The 19,854-nt window shown below is 42.9% G+C and overlaps 1 long non-coding RNA gene across 1 annotated transcript; it reads right to left on the bottom strand.

Annotated features, from left to right (window-relative positions):
- Positions 1-11,921: 11,921 nt before the first annotated feature.
- LOC118607843 lies at positions 11,922-17,531 on the bottom strand. The gene is made up of 2 exons (XR_004952878.1): positions 17,481-17,531; positions 11,922-12,385 (listed from the first exon to the last, which is right to left on the bottom strand). It is a non-coding gene; the product is annotated as an uncharacterized LOC118607843 (long non-coding RNA).
- Between the last annotated feature and the right edge of the window lie 2,323 nt (positions 17,532-19,854).

Genomic DNA, 19,854 nt, shown 5'->3' with positions numbered 1-19,854 from the left:
TGTTGAAACCTAACCCCCAATGTGATAGTATTTGGAGGTAGGTGTTTGGGAGGTGATTAGGTCATGAGGGTAGAGCCGACATCAATGGGATTAGTGCTCTCCTAATAAAAGAGGCCCCAGAGAGATCGATCCCTCACCCCTTCTACCATGTGAGAACACAGCTAGAACTCTGCAACCTGGGAAAGGGATCTCACCAGAACCAGACCATGCTGACACCCTAATCTTAGACTTCCAGTCTCCAGAACTGTGAGAAATAAATGTCTGTTGGTTATAAGCCACTCAGTCTGTGGTACTTTGTTATAACACCCCAAACAGACTAAGACAGCTGTTTGTGAAGATAGAGAATTAAAACTTTAAATTTAAATAACATTTTTAAATCATCAGCACTCCCAGAAATCATGCAGATTTTTTAATTCCCATGACTAAGGCCATACATTTACAAGTAAATTCCTTTCTGGGGTGCCTTTTGGGTATAAAGTTGTAGATGCACATATTTAATTATCATACTAAACAGCATTTTGTCAGTAGTAGCCAAGAAATACACCCCTGGGTGAATGAAAAATCAAGATCTGGGAACATAACTTAGCATTCTGGTTTAAGGATCCTTCTAATATAAAATAGATTAAATGGATTCTTTTTCTACCTTTTTTTTCTGAGTTTAAATTTTTCAATTTTAATGCAGATTTTGTAATTCATTACCTTAGGAAGAAAAACAAAGGTACCAAATATACCTCCCTCATCCTAGCTAAAAGACAAACTCCTGAGAGTTTTCAAGTATCACTTCTTTAGGGAAGTTTCTATTGTTAAGGGTAGAAAATTTTCAAATGACCAACTTCTGCTTCCATTGTTTAATGTTAAACAGGGTGTAGTTCTAGGAGATATTCTGTGCAAAGATATGCTAATGTTAAGGGTGTCGTTATCCTGTGTTAAGATATGTTAATGGCCAGCCTCTGCTTCTGTAAACCTGCTTGCTTGCTAGAGGGGGTTTTGGGGCTTTTTATGCTATTCCTTCTAGAGGCTCGGGGCTGATTCTCTTGTGGGGAGAGTCAGTCACAGGCCGACTAATAAAGGCTCATAATTAATCTCAATTGGCTCCGTGGGTCTTAAATTTGATCGCACCACAACACTATGACCTTCCTTCCAGCCCCACTAGGTTGGGACCCTATAGGATCCCACGGTCTCTCATTATTTACCCTCAGAATGCACATCATACTTAAAATAGCAAATTGTGTCATTGTGAGTTTAGGACTCGGTTTTTTTCTGCTACATGGTACACTAAAGGGGCTTGTATTCATCTTAGTCACTACTTATCAAAGACTCCTAGCTCAGAACCTGGCACATAGTAGATGCTCGGTAAACAGTGTATTTCTGAGTTAATTTAACTTCCCCACCCATCCTGTATCTAAACAAGCTAGATGGGTCTCTGCTCCTTGCAAACAAAAAAAAAAATTGAGTAGAATGCAAAGGAAATAATGAAAATGCAAAGTCTCTGAGAAAGCTTAGCCCAGGTTTCTTTTCAAGAGTTTATTTGCAAAGAGATTAATTCTGTTTGTAACAGGAAGGGCCTATATTTCACACTACGGTGCTTGGAGAGCTAGAGCTGCTTCCTTTTCTTAGTAGTGGGGTAAAATGTTATACTACTCCTTCTTTCCTCATCACCATTCTAGTTTCATTTTTAGATCACTAATCTGACCTTTAATTTTTTTTAAAGACACCGAATGCAAACAGAGTAGGTATTTTCCCCTATCACAAACATGAAACAACATCATTTTTTAGATTCTCTGTAGTTGGGGGCCCATTCACAGTTTAAGGTCCCTGTCCCTCACACATATATGCCAGAATGTAATCTGTCTTTATTCCAGGGCCAATTTTTCTTAAAAGCTAAGCTATAGTGTTATAAGAATGTATATTATTGAGGATAGAAGGGTGTGGTTTATTGTTTGTGCATGAAACTCAAGGGCTTAGCAAACGCCAACCTTTTGAATACAGAATGTAGTAATTACTCACCCAAAACAAGGGATTTGGTCAATTTAGTTCAGAATTTAATGAATGTACTCTCCCATCTCCCTATCCTCCCCACCCCACCCCCTCTGTATTCAGGCAGAATTTGCTTCTGGGCCTTCCTTCACCCCTAATCATCCTTCACAGCTTTGCTTAAGCCCTCTGTTATTTGTGAAACTTTCCTCACTGTTTTCCCACACTCCTCCACCCAGGACTGAAATTCTACAGCCATGTGGCCCACTGAATTTACTGTAATAACTATTTGCTAGTCTATGTCCAGTGATGTGCTGGTATATGCTTAATAGTTGGTTTTCTGGGGGAAAACATCCTCGTTTATAGTGATTGCTGATTTCTGTGGTATAAGCACTCCTATCGTGGCCAATTTCAAGCTGTTACTATGAGGTAACTCAATACCAAGTTGGGAAGAAATGCCCAGCAGCACAGCATTGTATAATATTTCTACTATACAGATACAGTAGATGTAGATAACCTCAAGAGTATAGACAGTGATAAAAAGCAGAATGATAATTAGAAAGTGATGTTTTGAGTTCGTATTATCTTTGTTTTAACTATATTTTATTTAATCGTAAGTTTATATAACAACGTTTAATCATTGTTTTGCAAAATTTCTGAATATTTATCAACTCTCATGAGCCAGTAGGAGCTGGTTTCAGCATATCACTGTCTTCCTGACTAGACTGTGAGTTATTCGAGGGCTGATACTGGGACTGTCTTTTTCTTCATTTTACCTGCAGCACCTAGCACAGAGGAGACGCTAATATTCACTGGTGGTAGCCAGGCAAATCTATTTTTTTGTCCTTCCTATAAAAGAAGTTAAGAGAGCTCAGGGTGTTGTTTAATCATAAAGGCCACTTGGCAAATCCTCTAGAGGAAGCCATACTGACCTCAGCTAAGAATAAGGTCAGATCTCTGTTATATATAGCACTTCATGACCAACTTCCTACACACTGAGCTAACGTGCCACTCCCTGTTGAGAAAATGAACAAGGCTCTGTCAAGGGTTTAAGAAACTCCAGCTTTCTTACTAAGGAAGCAAGTGAGGATAGTACAGTCTGATCTTAATGCAAATTCACACCAAATCTCAAACAGCAAAAGAGAACTCTTGCCTTTTCAAACCTCAAACACTGCTCTGTTTCAAGACCCATTATAGGGTTTACTGAATTCCAACCTAACAGGAGAATTTAGACATTTCCTTAAGGTTTCTTATAATGATTTTGACTACCCCAGAGCACCAGACTGGACACCGGCAGGACAGAACCACAGGAATAGTTACAGTGTGTTTGAGGCCAAATCCTAATCATAGTAAGCTTACTTTTCAGGTACTGGTGGAACCCCATGGAAATAAATAATCATAGCAATAGCTAACATGCAGTGAGTGCTTCCTACTTCTATGCCAAGCACCATGTGATGCCATAATCACAGAGAAATGAATGAAGCCTCACAAAAAGTCCTCAACCAGTGGTACCGTCATTTAAATTGTCAGTATGCTTGGGCTGTTGCCAATCCAGTAATATCAGACTGTGGTTGGGATCAAAGATTCTGCTTCATTAAGTGTCAGAGCAATGCTGTGTCTGTCTAAGAAATCACGGTTAGGGAAAAAGTCTCTCAGAGACTATTTCCCTTTTTGCCAAGATGGTGCCATTCAAACTGGCAGGAGATGTGGCTTCCTCAGTTAAGTGTGCCTAAATCACCTTCAATCACTCCTTTGAGAAGTATGGCAGGAAGATATCCCACTGGCTCAGCTTTGCACCTCTTTGACATCCGTTCAGAGAGTCGAAATTCGTTGGTTTTTCAGGGCAATGGGTGACTCTACCCACGGTCCCATATAGATCTTCAATAAGTTGACATTTCACATCATTTGAATAAATCAAAGTGACAGAGGTGTATTAAGCTGCTGAGTTGGAAAGATGATCATAGAGAAGTGAAAAAGACATTTTCATTTACTTGCTGATGAGTGAAATAAGTAAATTTTGAAAAGGAAGTGGGATGCTTTGTGGGAGGAACCTTCTCAGAGAGAGAGAGAGAGAGAGAGAGAGAGAGAGAGAGAGAAAGTGCTGCTATGGTACCTCTGTGTTGGCCAGTAAGACACTGATGGAGAAATATTTCAAAACCTTTCATCATGTGCACCCTAAAAACTCAATATGTAGTATGCACACTTTCTTTCCCTTAAGTTTTGACCTTGGAATACAAACTCTCAGTGTTACATGAAAATTAGATCCAGTTTCTTTTAAGTGAAACTTGAGCCTTGGTCCACCATGGCTGTTGATCTTTATCTTTTCCTACAAAAGAAAAAAGTAGTTTTTCTACCACTGGTACAAACACAAGCTTAGATTAGGTGCTCTTCTATTTGTGTGAAGAAACAGCCAAGCTCTTCTTTCAAGCTACTTTGTTCAAAAAGAGTTTCAAGAATTTGGTGAGTGGGGAAAAAAAGCAACCAAACAAACAAAAAACCCTCATTTGTTATGCAATTTGGGTCAGAAGTTGAAAAACAGTTGAGAGGCCTCATTCAGGAAAGATCTTTTTCATGCTAATTACTACTAATTATAAAATAGGTGATAGCAGGCACTGTGAGGAACTAAAAAAGAGGGGGTTGGGTGCTACTTCATAATTTAGTCACCTTTGATTGCAAAGTGGGCGTTGTAAGATTTGGCACCAAACCCCAGCGACTCACTCTGTAGCATGAGTTTCTCTCACTTTGGGCTTTCAGTTTGGACACCGAAAAAGTAAGCCAAAACTTAAAGCAGGAAGGGCTGATTTTAAAAGGCCACCTGCAAAGAAGAGAGAGTTTCAGTCTCCTTTGCAAACAGAGGTGGAATAATTGGAATAAACTCTCAAAGACCTGAGGGGAAGGAAATTCGTGGAGGTGGTAAGCTATCCTGCACAAATAATGCCTTTGAAGTAGCCTCTAAAATCCTGGCATAAAAGGAAGTCTGAGAGCGGGGACTAAAGCCATCTAAGACCAAGTCATAAAATTGCCAAGGTCAACTGCTCAGAAGTAAGTCATAGGAAATGTATTTGGGGCCTAGAAGTAAATCCAAGGCATGTGGTCTCAATGTTGCCTGAATATTAGAATCATCTGGAGAGCTTTAAAAACTCTTGATGTCTAGGCTGTACTCCAAATGAGAGAAATCAGAATCTCTGGGAATGACACTCAGGGATCAGTATGTATGTATGTATGTATGTATGTATGTATGTATGTATGTATGTATTTTATTAAGTAACTTTGTTGACTGATTTTCTTACATACAGTTATCAATATTTTTTAAAACTCCCTAGGTACAGCCAATATGCAGCCAATGTCAAGAATCATGAATTAAATAGCAATAAACCATTGCTAAAATAATAAAGTTTTTTTAATGTGTATATAGTTTTCTGTTTGTTCAAATGATGTGTTCTCTTATAGATGGCATGCAATATGGACACCAATCTTAATGTTAATGTCTTATTTATTTATTTTCATTATATAAATTTCAGGTGTATAACATTATAATTCAATGTCTGTATGTATACACTGCAAAGTGATCACCACCAAAAGTTTGCCTACTATCTAACACCATACAATTGCCTCTTCACCCCTTTTGCCCACCCTCCAACCCTCTTCCCCTCTGGTAACCACCAATCTGTTCTCTGTATCTATGAGTTTTATTTGTTTGTTTGTTTGTTTGGGTTTTTGTTGTTTTGGATTTCATATGTAAGTGAAATCATACTGTATTTATTTTTTCTCCTTCTGACCTATTTCATTAGCATTATACCCTCAAGGTCCATCCATGTTGCTACAAATGACAAAATTTTATTCCTTTTTACATTTGAACAGTATTCCATTGTATATATTGTATCTCATTTTAGTATTGAAATATATGTAAAGTAAATCCCTGATCAGGGGGCCAAGTCCGGGGCCTGATGTTGAGCAGACAGTAAACTGACAAAGCTGATGTCCTCTTCAGAGAGATGAACTTATAGGCTTGGCACTTGGTATGGTTGGCCAATCAGTTGCTACCAAGTAATCAAGGTGGAGCCAAGGTATAAGAGCCAGGCAGGCAGGTAGAGACAAGTAAGGGCAGACACGGTGTATCTGGGTTTCAAGGTTTAGACAGGTTGGGGAGGCATAAAAAAAAACATGGAAGCCCCAGATGGGATGGAACACTGAAATGAGCTCAGAGATGGAAGGCACTTACACCTGCTCCACACTAGAGTTCTTTATTCAGGCACAAGCAGTAGTTGCCCTCCTCTTTGGCAGGGGTTTTGAAGTTTTAGAGGAAGAACATGCTAAGGTATCTGCTTCATGGTAGGTCCTAGTTTGTTTTATGTTCGATGTGTTCTAGTCAAGAGCCACCTGTCTGGTTGAGAACAGAGTTCTGAGATGCCTCAGGTTCTCCTGGCTAGGGATGCTTTGTGCTGGGGTAGTGGGACTGGGTATATCAAGCCCATTCTCTATGGTTAAAATCCTTGTCTACTCTGGCCTAGTTGCCTTCAGGGTCTGATCATTAATATGGCACACAAAAAATATAGTATTGCAACTCATTCAAGGATATTCATTCATTTATTCACACAATAACTCTTTATAGAATGCATGATAAATTTCAGATGCTGGAGAGAGATGACTGAATCAGCTAAGGAGGGGGTTGGGCGGGGGTGGAGGTGTCCCAATCTTCTGGGGAAGACAATTCCAATAGAGCTCAAGGAGTACACAGAACAAGAGGAACGTGGTATAGAAAGAGGTCCTAGAGGTGCTGAATCTTAAAGAATGAGTAGGAACTTCCTGGGTGAAGAGAACCAGAAAGAAAATTCCAGGCAGAGGAGAGAGGGAAGGAAAAATATATTTCTGTTAGAAAACAATGTGCAGATCAGTATGGCTAGGGTGCTTAGTATGAGACAAAGAGAGGCAACAGATGCAAATGAAGAGGTGTGCAGGGGTCAGATGATGGACTTGTAGGCTATTAAGGAGCTCAAACTTTATCCTATGGGCAATATGAAGCCACTAAAGCAGTGTTTCTTCAATTTGGTTTCGTATTGGAATCACCTGGGGAAATTTAACACTACCGATGCCTAGATTTCACCCCTAGAGATTCTGATTTAATAAGCCTGGGGTGCAACCTGGGCATTGGGATATTTGAAAGCTGTCCTAGTGATTCTACCGTGGAGCCAGGGTTGAGAGCCACTGCATTAAAGGGGTTCAAGCGGCGAAATGACGTTGTCAGATGCCTGTTTTAGAAAGCTTATTCTGACAGCGGGTGGAGGAACAGTCAGAGGTAAGTGCCAGTTTGGAGGCTATTGCAATATTCCAAGTAAGAGATGACATGGGATTGACCAAAACAGTAGTAGTAGGACTAGAGAGCAAGGGACAGTTTTGAGAGATGTTTAGGATGTTAAATTGTCAAGACTTGGGTGATTGATCAGCTGTGTGAACTAAAGGAAGGAGGAGGAATCAAGAATGACTCCAAAAGAAATTTGATTATCATACATTGCTGGTGGGGTTCTAAAGTGGCATATTCATTTTGGAAAATAGTTTGGCAGTTCCTCAAAAGCTTAAACTAGATCACCATATAACCCAAATATTCTACTTCTAGGTATATACCCAAGAGAACTGAAAACTATATTCACACAAAAAGTTATATGTGGGTGTTCGTAGCAGCTGTATTTATAAATGCCAAAATTGGAAACAACCATTCAGCTGATGAATGGATAAATAAAATGTGGTACATTTATACAATGGAATGTTATTTAGCTATAAAACAGAATGAAGTTCTACTATATGCTACGACATGGATGAACCTTGAAAACATTATGCTGAGTGAAGCCAGTCACAAAAAACCACATATTGTATGACCTCATTCATATGAAATATCCAGAATAGGCAATTTTCATAGAGACAGAAAGTAGATTAGTTATTTCCAGGGGTGGGAGAAGTGACTGCTAAGGATACAAGAGATCTTCTGGGAGGTGATAAAATGTTCTGGAACCAGATTGTGGGATTGGTTGCACAACTCTGTGAATTTACTAAAAAAAACCCACGAAATTGTATACTTCAAAAGGGTGAATATGTTAATTATATCTCAGTAAAAAAGACCAACTTCCAAGTTCTTGGCTTGGCTGGCTGGCACAATGACAATGTCATTAAATGATGCAGAGAAAACAGGTGGCAGAGCACATTTAAGAGGGACTGGTGCCTGTGGGACCTCTGGGTACCCATGCCATGCCCAGTAGACAGGTAGATGATGAGTCCTGAGCTCCTAAGAGAGGTCTTGGTGGGAGATGGAGATTTTAAAGCAATCACTTTGGTCATCAATGGTTATTGATGTTATGGGAAAGGATGCAATCACTTAGAAAGCAAGTATAGTGTGTGAGGACTGCAGGCCAAGGAAAGATCTCTGGGGAACACTAACATTTAGGGGAATGTAGAGAAAGCAGAGCTCAGGAAGGAACCAAAAGAAGAGCCTCAGGAATGTTTGAGGAAAAACAGCAAAGTGGGAGGAAGGATTGTCATTGGGATCCCAGAGCACTGAGATAAAGATCCAATTGAAATACAATTATGTAATTAAATCTTAGTTCACATTCTCAGTACTAAATTATCTTCAAAAAGAGAATTTTTTCAACAAGAACATTAAACAATTTTCTTTTTTTGCTACAACACGCATTTATTTCTAACCAGATAAAATTCTCCAACTACATATATGGGTACATGTTATAAAGGTCCTTCTTTGATAAATGTCCCGTTAACAAGAGCTGTTTCTAATTATTAAAATATATGCCAAACAAACATCTTTGTTTCTTAAAATATAATTTAATTAAACTGCTAATAAGTAAACCATAAGTCTCATAATTGATATGGGCGTCGTGCGATTCTGCACTGATAAGTCCAGAGCAATATCGATAAGTCACTCCATAATGAGATTGTTTTTTACAGGAACATTTTAAACTTCTTTTTTACAAGTCCCTGTGTTCGGTTGCTCATGGGCACCATTACACCAGCGGGAAGACGGCTCAATACCTAAGATGGCCAACGTCTCACGACCAAAGTTATAGCAGAGACTTCTCAGGCGGCGAGATCAGCCAAACAGAAAAGTCTCTGCCCTGTAACCCCACCGACATCCTGAGATCAGCCAAACGGAAAAGTCCCCACCCTGTGACCCCGTTGACATCCTGGGCCAGAACCTTTAAAAGCCGCGCCTATACCGCAGACACGTGAGACTTCTCTGACCCCTTTCCTCAGGACCAGTGAGCCTCACCCGCAGATCCTAATAAAGCCTGTTTTATCCTAATAAAGCCTGTTTTATACTTCGCTTTGGCTCAATCACACCCTCATTTTCGTTTCCTCAGGTCAATCACCCTGTTGCTCTGACAATTTCCTCCCTTGCTCCCGACCCCTAGAAAGACAGATCACATCTTTGGGGAAGCATTAGTTCCTCCTCCACCCTCTGTAGCCCTGTTATTTCTGCAAGTACTCTTGGAGACAAGAGGAAGAGGTATTGTCCCTGGAAGACTGAAAAATTGAGCTATCAAAGTAGACTCTTCACACATGCCTGAAGTTGTCCGCCTCATGTGTTGATAGTAATATTAAGAGCTGATGTTTATTGTTTACTATATGACTGGCCTAAGCGTTTAGCTTATTTAGTTCTTAAAATAAACTTAGAAGTCAAATACTGTTATTTTTCTCATTTAAAAGATGGAGAAGATGAAGCAAAGAGGAGAAAAGTAATTTTCCTGACACCATATATAGCTAGAGAGTGGTTGAACTCTAGGAGCACTTGGCCTCAACCATTACTCTCAGTAGTGTTGTGCAGCAGTAATGGAAGTGGATTTGAAGTCAGACAGTCAAGTCCAAGCTCTGTAACCTAATAGCTAGTTTTGTTACATTTGGTAACTCATGCAACCTATCTGAGCCTCAGTTTCATAATCTATATCTTGGGGATATTAACATCTGCTTTGCATATCTCACAGGTTTGTTGTGATGACCAGTTGAGATATGTGTTAAGTGAATGCTTAAAACAATCAAGCTCTGTGCAAATGCAAATAGGAGGCATGTTTTGCCAGAACCTCACTTGGCAATTGACACAGAGTAGGAGCTCAGTACGGCTGACTGAGGGAACACTAGGATCCTGTTCCATGCTCTCTCAGGACACTAACTGCATTTTATTGTAATTCTCTGTTTGGGAATGTCTTCCTCATTAGACTGAGTTTGTCAAGGTGAAGGAACAAGACTTGTCATCTCTGTCTCCACCGCACCTATTTCAGTACCTCGCACAGGGAGGGTACTCGATACATGGTACTAGTTTGTGATGGTAATAGTTAGTGGTCATAGGAGAGACCCAGCAACAGCGCTTTGAATGAGTTACTTTCTCTGAAACTACAACACCAGCCTGTGGCCAGCAGAGAGCAGCAAAGACCCTCCCAAGCATAGACCTGTCTCCATGCAAGCCCGCGTAGCTGGGCCAGGTCTCCTTTCATCTCTAACTTTGCACAGCATTTGGCCTCTCCCCAAAGGGGTGGAAATTGTGCTCGGTTTGACTAAAATATTTCCCCAAACCTAAGCAGTTTGCAGATTTCAAACTGAAACTAGAACAACAGGAGCAGTTTTAGTCACCAAGGCCATTCCCAACGTTAACAAAGCCATGGGTATCCATGAGGTCTGAAACTTTCCAGGGAAAGATGACACTTACCACTTCCTTCACATAGAGCTCAAAGCATTTGACAAAAGGTCTTATCAAATTTGAAAAAGAATTCCTGGCTTTAGAAGATTAAGAACTGGAGGCTCCTGATTAAAACAAAAACAAAAACAACAAAAACAAACAAAAAACTGGAATTTCATCCTATTCTCTGTTTTTTTGTTTTTTGGGAGTTTTTTGGTTTTTTGTTTTGTTTTGTTTTGTTTGTTTGTTTTTTGTAAAGGCAATTAACTAGTCCCAGGAAGGATCCTTCAATTATATAAAATTTTGTTTTACGAAATGTCATAGCTCCATTTATAATTTTCTCCTATTCTTTCAACTGGTATATACAACTTTCAGAGCTCTTGTGTTTGGAAAGCTGAAAGGCCCCAGACATTGAAATAGTGTCTTGTTTTCACTGTTGTTTTTTGTTGTTGTTTGTTTGTTTTGTTTTGTTTTGTTATTAAACTAAAGCAATATAAAGCTTGCGGATTAAACAGAATAAATTTATAAATTAAAACAAAACAGTGATTTCAAAGGCCTTTAGAGAGAACTGCCTACTACATATTATTCTGATGTTCTACAGTTAAGTAGAAAACCAAATTAAAGCCCCATAAGTCCAGGTTGGAATTCATTAAAGTGATTAAATAGATGGTGAGGATTTTAGCTAGCAATAGGAAGAAGGGTCCAACATACTGGTAAAGTTGTCCCGCCCGCGGGACCGGTTATTTGGTGGGAGAACCGAGAACCCAACCTAAAGAAAAGAGGGGTAACACGGACGAGAGAAAAGAGTGGAGGCAAGACAGTGTTCTGATCAAGCCTCAAATTTTATTCTGAGCAGCAGTTGCTTTTATACAGGAAATAAGAGAAAGGGGTAGGGCTGATTAGGGAAAGAGGAGTATATGGCATGATCTGATTGGCCAGCTGGCATCAGCGTCGTTCTGTCCTGCGGGTATTGCGGCTTCCTGTTGCTTAGTTAGAAGGTGCTGAGTGACTTATGCAAAAAGAAGAACAAGTTCTTTCCGGCTACGTGACCTTCCTGGTAATTTATAATGGCGGACCTCTAGTCTTAAGATGGCTCCTGACATCTCCCCCTTTTTTATTTCTTAAAATGCCAAAGCCTTTTTTGCTGAGGCGCAGATAGACTGTGCCTGTCTTAGGCGACCCCTCACCAGTCTGGGCCTTACCCGTCATCGGCACATGAAAGTCATGCAATCATGCCCTGTCTTAGGTTGGTCCCAGCCCTGAGGGATTCTTACCCGTCTTTGACTACCAGCCTCTGCGTCTTGGGGGTGAGCTTTAACCGAGTGAGGGAGCAGTGGCCTGACTCCTCCCGAAGGCTGGGAGTGGCAGAGTGATGTCAGCTAACCTCTAGGTAGCCAGGCATGCTCTCAGGGAATTCTGGAGCAGGTCAGGTAAGGACCTTCCCTTGCACTATTAGACGTTGCACTCAGCTCGGTGCCCAGGCCTCTTGTTTTATATCGGAAGAGGCGGGCCTGTCTCCAGTTACCAGGCCGTCCCCGAAGGGCGGGAGCTAGGTCCTACGGATAAAGCGCCATATTCTGCTATACCAGGGAAGGTTTATTTCTTCATCGAGGAGGGAGAACTGCAGACCAGCAGGCGCGGTGGGCGGTTCTTGATTGTAGCTGTCAACCGGCTCCTGGGAGGCAAGGCGATGGTAATGGACTTCTAACGGTCTTTTGATTGCATTGTCAACCTGGTCTTTGATAAAGGTTGTAAGATGATTAAATGTCCAAGGCCCAAATGAGATTAGTAAGAAAATGCCTACAAGAGGTCCTAAAAGGCTAGGTAGCAAGGTGGTAAGCCAAGGGGAGGCAGAGAACCAGTTTTGGTACCAAGACTCTTGTTGTTCTCTAGCTCTTTTTCTATTTTCTAGACTCTTTTTTACCTTGTCAAGGCTATTTTGCACAAGGCCTGTCTTATCAGAATAAAAACAGCATTCTTCTCTGAGGGCCACGCAAAGGCCCCCTTCTTTGAGGAAGAGGAGATCAAGCCCTCTTCTGTTTTGCAAAACTACCTCTGAGAGGGACGCTACAGAGTCTTTTAAGTCTTGTATTCCTTCTCTGAGGTTATTAAGGTCTTTGTCAATAAGAGATTGAAGTTGTAAGTATTGGTTGTTGGAAGTGACTAAGGAAGCAATGCCAGTGCCTGCTCCTATGGCACTGACACCTAACAAGACAGAAAGGGTGATAGCAGTGAGAGGCTCACGCTTGTTACGAGACGTGGCATCTGGATCTATGAATTGAAGGAAAGTATTAGGGTCGTGGAAAAAAAATCGGGGGAATAAAACAACAACTACGCAGTAATCGCGAGAGGTCAAAAAGTGGGATGTAAAAACGTATGGGGTTAAGCCAGAGGAGCAAGCAAAATAAGTGCCACTAGCAGCAAGCACATATGAGAATGTGTGATTGATTGTCATGGTTTGGTTACATATGGGAATTAGGCTGGTCGGGGGACGCATTGCTGGTCCTATGAGACAGAGGCCTAAGCTGGAGATAGATGTTAGGGTGAGGGCTTTAAATCTCCGGTGGTCAACTTTAGATATGGGCGAAGCCAGTTGATATCACCTAACAGGCGTTGGAAATCATTGAGGGTCTGTAAAGAGTCTTTTCTCAATTCAACCTTTTGTGAAAGGACCTTAGAGGGGTGTAACTCGAAACCTAAGAAGAGGAAAGGGGGCTGTAATTGGACCTTTTCTGGGGAAATCTGTAGTCCTAAATCTTGAAGAGCATCAACTAATTTATGGCTGGTATCAAGCAAGATGGCAATATCAGAGCCTGCCAGGAGAATATCATCCATATAATGGACAATGTATAGGTCGGGATGTGTAAGGCGAAACGGATCAATGGCCTGGGCAACAAATTTTTGACAAAGGGTAGGACTGTTTGCCATACCCTGAGGCAAAACCTTCCATTGAAATCTTGGGGAGGGTCCTATGCAGTTAACAACTGGGAGGCTAAAGGCGAAACGTTTTCTGTCCTCCGGATGTAAAGGGATACAGAAAAAAACAGTCTTTTAGATCTATGACTATCTTATGATATCCTGCAGGTATTGCAACGGGGGACGGCAGCCCTGGTTGGAGCGCCCCCATGGGAACCATGGTCTTATTGATTTCTCTGAGATCTTGAAGAAGTCTCCATTTACCCCCTTTCTTTTGTATAACAAAGATGGGAGTGTTCCAAGGGGAGGTAGATGGTTCAATGTGGCCAGCATCTAACTGTTCCTGCACTGTGTGGCCGCTGAAAGTTTATGACGGGGCAAGGGCCATTGATCGATCCAGACAGGGTGGTTGCTCTTCCACGTGATTTTATCTGCCTGGAGTGCAGGGGGAGCAACGGCCCTCACGAAAAATTTTTGATGTCGTACCCTAAGCCTGTCCGTGGGGCCCTGTGTTCGGCCTCTATGGGAACGGTAATACCCTGATTATTTTTTCCAAGGCCCTTGCCCGGGATGAACCCTTGGTTTAGCATTTGGTGAGTAACGGTAGCTGAGGGACTGAACATTAAAACTCCCATCTGGCTCAATATGTCGCGACCCCACAGATTCACGGGAAGCCCAGGGACAATAAAGGGGCGGACCTGACCAGTGTTTCCATCAGGGTCTTCCCAGGTGAGGAGTTGAGAGCTTTGTAAGGTGTTTTGAGAGTGTCCTATGCCTTGAAGATGAGTAAGAGAGGGCTGGCAAGGCCAGGAGGAAGGCCAGGAGGCCTTTGCAAGCACTGTAGAGTCAGCGCCCGTGTCAAGGATGCCTTTGAATTTTTTGCCATTGATTTTGAGTGTGAGGTATGGGCGTTCTCGAGAAAGTTGTTGGATCCAAAAAATATCAGAGGAACCAGGCGTAGACGCCCCTCGGGAAGGCCCTAGGGAAGGATTAGATGTGTCGAGGGGTAGGGGTAGAGCCTGAGCAAGGCGTTGACCTTGGTGTATATAAAGTGGGCCTCTGGAGCTACTGGCTAATATCTTTATCTCCCCGGAATAATCACTGTCAACAATAGAGGGAAAAATGGTGATGCCCTGCAAGGTAGAGGAGGCCCTTCCAAGGATAAGAAAAAATGTTTTAGGGGGAGGGGGCCCAAAAACGCCTGTGGGGATCACCTGAGTCCCGCTATCGGGCTCTAATATGATGTCGGAGGAGGCACAGAGGTCCAGTCCTGCGCTTCCTGGGGTGGCCCTGTAAAGGGAATGGACTGATTTTGGGGAAAGGTGGGTAGGGGCTGAGTTTGTTCTATCTGGCTGTTCCCCGAGGCCCTGAGAAAAGGGATTGGCTGAGGGGCCCGGGGCTGGCCCCTCTGCCCGTTTCCCTGCTGGCGAGTGATGGGGTTACCGAGTATGTCGGTGGTGGAGCGGCAGTCTCTAGCCCAGTGTCGGCCCTTTTTGCAAATAGGGCAAGGTGTCGAGGGAGGAGAAGGTCCTTTATTATAAGGGCCCTGAACCCTGGGTTTGTCATGGGAACCGTGGCATTGACGGGCAAAGTGCCCTGGCTGACCGCATTTGAAACAATTTTTTTGTTGGCCAGGGTTGGCCTGGATTGCAGCACCAACCGCTAGATGAATGGCCTGAGATACCTTGGAAGTAAATGGATCAACGTCTCGGCACAAGCGAAGCATTTCATCGAGCGTCTTGTCCCGGGTCTTACCCCTGAGGACGGCCCGGCAGGAGGCGTTAGCATTTTCAAAAGCCAATTGTTTGACTAACCTGTCATTAGCGGCGTCGCTTCCTAGAGCGCGCTCAGCAGCCTCTAGAAGGCGACTGACAAATTCACTGTAATCTTCCTGGGGACCTTGGATAACCTTGGTGAGTGGTGTGGTGGGGGTGCCAGAACTAGGAAGAGTTCTCCAGGCCCCAAGAGCAGCATTATGTGTCTGAGAAAGGAGTCCAATAGGGAGATTTCGCTGTCGCTCTTCAGTGGCATATGTCCCCTGACCAGTAAGTTTTTCAAAGGTCCAAGAATGAGAGCGGGGATTTTTAAGATTATTAGCGGCTATAGTCTGGCAGCGGTCACAGAAATCAGCCCGCCAAGTTAGATATTGGCCACGGGTGAGGACAGCCTGGACTATGCGGAGCCATTCACAAGGGAGAAGGTGTCCCCCTCGAGACAGTGTTTCGAGGACAGATAAGGTGTAAGGAGCATTGGGTCCATAAGTCCTGACAGCTGTATTTAGTTCTTTTAAGTTTTTGAACTGTAATTTATGGAACTCTCTACGCTCCGGGGCGGGGGGAGGGAGTTCGTCGTCACTGCTTTCTTCTTCATCATTATTGTCAGCAGTGTCCTCTCCACCTTCAGGGGCATCAGGGGGATCAGCGGTGTTAGAGGTGGGAGATTCAGGTCGTTGGGATCGGGTGATGACAGGGAAGGTGAGGGTTTTTGGTTTGGGGTTTTTGGAGGGTTTTATGGGCAAGCGTTGGGCGGTAAGGACAGTCTCTTGTAAAGCAGCCTGAAGGGAGGCTAGTTTGTTCTCTATCTCGGCCATCTGTGCAGCAAGCTTATCTTTGGTTTGTGAAAGGTTGTTGCCGTTGGAGGCGGGGAATGGCAGAACAGGCGCACAGAACTGTGGATTGTAGGGTGGGAGCCAAGTAGAAGGCCAATCTGGGTTATGATATCGTACGGCCTCATCTCCTAAGGTGGCGGCATCACCAGGATCTAAGGGGTCATTGAGTGGTCTTTTAGTTAGTAAGGGATTGGTAAGAGGACTTTTAGGAGAAGGGGGATGTTCTGTGGGCAAAGAAGGGTATATACCTTTAGTTGGAGAGGGATCGCTCATGTCTATAACGACTGAGGGACATCTAGAGGGGGGCTTCTCAGTGGGAAGAGAAGCAACGGATGCTGAGCGAGACAGCGGTTTAAGGCAGTACTCCGCTACTGACAAGAGTTGTCGTTTTTCGGGGTCATCGGAGGCGGTTTCTACAATATCTCGAATTAGTCCCCAATAAGAGAAAGCAGAGATGGGGACGGCATCAGGGCCTTCCTTTTGTAACTTATCGTTTAAGTCTCTGCCTACCTTTTGCCATTTTTTTGGATGGATTTCGGGGCCATTTACTATGAACCAGGGACAGACTTCATCAATGAAGAGAAAAAATTTGACTAAATCCTTCTTTTTTACTCGGATTCCTCGTTCCTTGAATGAGCGTTTTAAGTCTTTTATGAATAGTGCTTCTCTGGACAAGGTTTGTCCCATCTTTTTGTTTTATTTATCTAAAAAGAAAGAGGGATAGGAACTGAGGAAGTGAACATAGGTATCAAGGCAAAAAGGAGGAGAAGGGAACTTAACTTCTCTTCCGCGTGGGCAGCCGGTTAGTACAATCCGCTAACACGGACCCCCTGGGGTGCGATGCCTACGGACGTCCCGCCGGCTGTGCCTTTGGGCATAGACAAGGCTCTTTTACAGAGGCGCCAGAGGAGGGATTATATCAGAGGTCTCGACGTGGGCAGTCGGTTGGTACAATCCGCCAACACGGCTTCTCAAGAGGCGAATCGCAGACCTACAGCTCTCTCCAGGGCGGAGGGAGAGGTCTACGACCGGGATGCCCTCTGAGTGGACGACTTCTGCCTTAAAGTCGACTGACACACTGTATTTTCCCAACTCAGAAAAAGCAGCCTCTAACCTCAGGGGTGGACGGCTTGTGCCGAGAAGCGGGCTAGAGAGAAAGGTCCCAAATCCTTTGAAAAAAAAGGAAAAGACAAGAGGACCTAGAGAAGACAGAGGGAGTTATGCTCAACTCTTTTCCCCGTTTAAAATTTGTTACTTATGATCCTAGCAGTCCGTGTTGAAACTAAATTAAGGCGGATGAACACTCACCGAAGACGGCGATCTCCGGTGAGCCGAAGACGAGGACCTTCCATGAGCGGTGAAAGGCAGTCTTCTCTGAAAAACTTCTCCTTAACGAGCTGCAGCCTCTGTTATTTCGTAGTCCGCCTGGGTAAGGGTTCTGCACTCGAGCCCCACGTTGGGCGCCACTTGTCCCGCCCGCGGGACCGGTTATTTGGTGGGAGAACCGAGGAGAACCCAACCTAAAGAAAAGAGGGGTAACACGGACGAGAGAAAAGAGTGGAGGCAAGACAGTGTTCTGATCAAGCCTCAAATTTTATTCTGAGCAGCAGTTGCTTTTATACAGGAAATAAGAGAAAGGGGTAGGGCTGATTAGGGAAAGAGGAGTATATGGCATGATCTGATTGGCCAGCTGGCATCAGCGTCGTTCTGTCCTGCGGGTATTGCGGCTTCCTGTTGCTTAGTTAGAAGGTGCTGAGTGACTTATGCAAAAAGAAGAACAAGTTCTTTCCGGCTACGTGACCTTCCTGGTAATTTATAATGGCGGACCTCTAGTCTTAAGATGGCTCCTGACATAAAGTGGCCAATCTTAATTGATGGGCCAATCTTATTATTTTTTCCATTTCACACCAAAAGGCTGCTAAAACTAATGATCTTTCAAGAGAAAGCAAAACCTTTCTATTTCTTTATCTCTGGCTTTTACAGGGTTACATTTTTAATACTCCTTAATTGCTCTACAGCAGTTGAGTGTAGGGGTTAAAGAATATGGGCTTTGGAGTCACACAAAACCAGGCTTGAATCCCAGCTCTACAACTCTTGAAAGACCATTAGTTTTAGCAGCCTTTCAGTGGTTCGGAAGTCATCGCTATTTCTTTCTGATATGTCTTATGTTTGTTTTCATGTACTTTTTTTATTATTTCTGCCCAGATGCCTCCTAAAAGTTCCATCCTGGAGCTTCCAACCCTGCATTTCCTCCTGAGACTTTGATTCTAAAATAGGAATCTGGCCATATGAACCTTAAAGATCAGAAAACAGTCATAATTCTGATTTTCCAATGAAATACAGCAGTGCTCTCTGATAGGTCTCTGGGTCATTTGGAAAAAACAACCACCATTAACTCAAACTGTGACTGTGATTCTGAACTTTCTCTCTAGGTGGAGTTTGGCCTTCCCACTTGGTAGGTTATCTAGAAACTTTTGTCCGAGGAAATGCTTTCAGCCTTCTGGTAATTTAGCCCTTTGCTAATGAATTTAATAGGTCTTAGAGATTAGCTCCTCTGTTTAGGGAGAACCCTGCAAAGCTTATCCACTTTGGAAAGCTTTAATGAACACCTTGCCTAGAATGACTGCACCAAACCACATCTTTCAGCTCTAGGCCAAGAAAGCTATCCCAATTTGCACTTCTCCTAGTTGTCTTAAATTCTTTCTGTTGTTCCTTGGGCAAGTTGAAGAATATACCCTCAATTTAATTTAATTTAATTTTTTAGGTGAGGCAACCCTTGGTTAACCTCACAGATTGCAAGGAACTTGTCATCTTACAATCTCTTCTTTTTTCTATTTTTTACACCTACAGCACCTGATCTTCTTAGGTGGTCTCCTATCCAAGTACTAACCAGGCCCAACACTGCTTAGCTTCCGTGATCAGACAGAATTGAGCTTGATCTGGGTAGCATGGCTGTAGGCTGAAGAATACACTTTCTAAAAGGACTTTGGTCCCCATTGACTGAGGCCGCCTGTCTCTTTCAGCTTTCTGCTGCTACAGTAGAGTGGAAATAATGCTGACTTAGGAGTCAGTCCATCCAGGGCTAGCATCATGACTCCACTACTTCTTAGCTGTGTGACCCTAGACAAGTGACTTAAACCCTCTGAGACCTCCATTTTATCCTCAGTGAAATGAAAATAATAATAGTACCTCCCTGATTGGGTTATTGTGAAGGGTAATGAGACAATGCATGTAAAGTGACATAAGGTGACCAACTGTCCTGGTTTGCCTGGGAATGAGGGGTTTCTTGGGACACTGAACTTTCAGCACTAAAACCAGGCAAGTCCTTGGCAAACCAGGATGGTCAGTCATTTGTGTGGTGAGGGCACTTATCAATTTCAAGTATGCAATACAATAGTATTAACTATAGTCACCATGTTGTGTGTTAGATCCTCAGAACGTATTCATTTTAACATTGATCAGTCCCACCCCATTTCCCTCAACCCTTAGCCCCTAGCAACTACTATTCTCTTCTCTGGCTCTATGAGTTCAGCTTTTTGAGATTCTACATATAAGTGATATCATTCAGTGTTTGTCTTACTGTGTCTGGCTTATTTCACTTAGGATAATGTCCTCCAAGTTCATTTATGCTGCTGAAAATGGCAGGATTTTTTTTTCTTTTTATGGCTAAATAATATTCTTG

This window comes from Rousettus aegyptiacus, unplaced genomic scaffold (genome assembly GCF_014176215.1).
Source record: "Rousettus aegyptiacus isolate mRouAeg1 unplaced genomic scaffold, mRouAeg1.p scaffold_m13_p_9, whole genome shotgun sequence".
In the NCBI taxonomy this organism is placed as follows: Eukaryota; Metazoa; Chordata; class Mammalia; order Chiroptera; family Pteropodidae; genus Rousettus; species Rousettus aegyptiacus.
The sequence above is the reverse complement of the archived record's forward strand: the minus strand, read 5'-3'. Positions and strand labels throughout refer to the sequence as shown.